This window comes from Aquila chrysaetos, chromosome 13, assembly GCF_900496995.4.
Source record: "Aquila chrysaetos chrysaetos chromosome 13, bAquChr1.4, whole genome shotgun sequence".
NCBI classification, from domain to species: Eukaryota; Metazoa; Chordata; class Aves; order Accipitriformes; family Accipitridae; genus Aquila; species Aquila chrysaetos.
Genome location: NC_044016.1, coordinates 12,125,847 through 12,126,993, shown reverse-complemented (window position 1 = coordinate 12,126,993; position 1,147 = coordinate 12,125,847).

Here is a 1,147-nt window from a genome sequence, read left to right as displayed (position 1 = left end):
TATATTATTTTCTTTCAGAGTATGAGATATGATCTTTCTCTGGATGGTTTATTGCGCTCTCACCAGGGTAAAATACTCTAGAGCAATAGTGGTAGCTGAATGATTTTTATCCTAAAATAGAAGCAGGAAAGGTCTCTGGTGTGTTTGTTTATTTGGATCAGCTGTTCAAAGGCAGCTCACAATAGATAGTTTACCCCCCACATCTGGAGTTGCAGTTCCTAGACCTAAAATTCTGGAGTTCTGGCCTGCCTTTCTGATCCTGTGAGCTGTGTATCAAATCTTCCCGTCTGAAGTGTGGCAAGACACATACGCATATCTTAGTCTAATGGAAGGAGAAAGAGCTGTAGGAATGATGCTGAGGCAGGCAGTGACAGTGACCCTCCAGGTGTGTTGACAGTCTGCTGTGAGATGAGACAGGTCTGGATAGTGTGTCTGTGTGTGTCTGTGTGTGTCTGTGTGTGTCTGTGTGTGTCTGTGTGTGTCTGTGTGTGTGTGTCTGTGTTTTAGCTGTGGTAGTTTACTCAGTGCTTGCTCACTTCCTTCCAGAACCTTGACTTTCAATTACCCAGCAGGCCCCTGTGTACCTAACTCTGATGTGGGAATTCCACTTGAATCCTTTGTGTAGCAAGCGCTCCCTGGGAACCACAATTTAGGAATACCTGGATAAAGGAGTCAAGGGTAGTTGACTTTGAAAAGAGTATCAGATGTACAGTGGTCAGAGTGTGGGGAGTTCATTAAAGAGCAAAAAAATTGGAAAACTCTTTACATCTGTGTCTGCCACGGTATTTTAAGTAAATCTGAAGATTTGTACCATTGATCAAGGGATAATTTAAAAACTGTTTTGATGTATGAAACCTTGTGAAGATGCTAGAATCCTGTCTTTTCCCTAGGTTTTTTTTCTTGCAAAACATTTTGCAATTGTTGCAGAGATGCAACTCTTTAGAGACTAAAGCCCTGATCCAGAAGAGCAAGTCCTTACATCCTTATGAACATAAAACATGAAAACAGATAGGTAAGAACTGGAGTTGACTTGGCTTCTAACTTGGTGATGGATGCTTTTTTTGGAAGCACTGTTCTGAAATGTCCGTAGGAGAAAAAACAAACAAAAAACCCCTCCCCCTTTTTTTTTCATGGGGATCATGCTTTG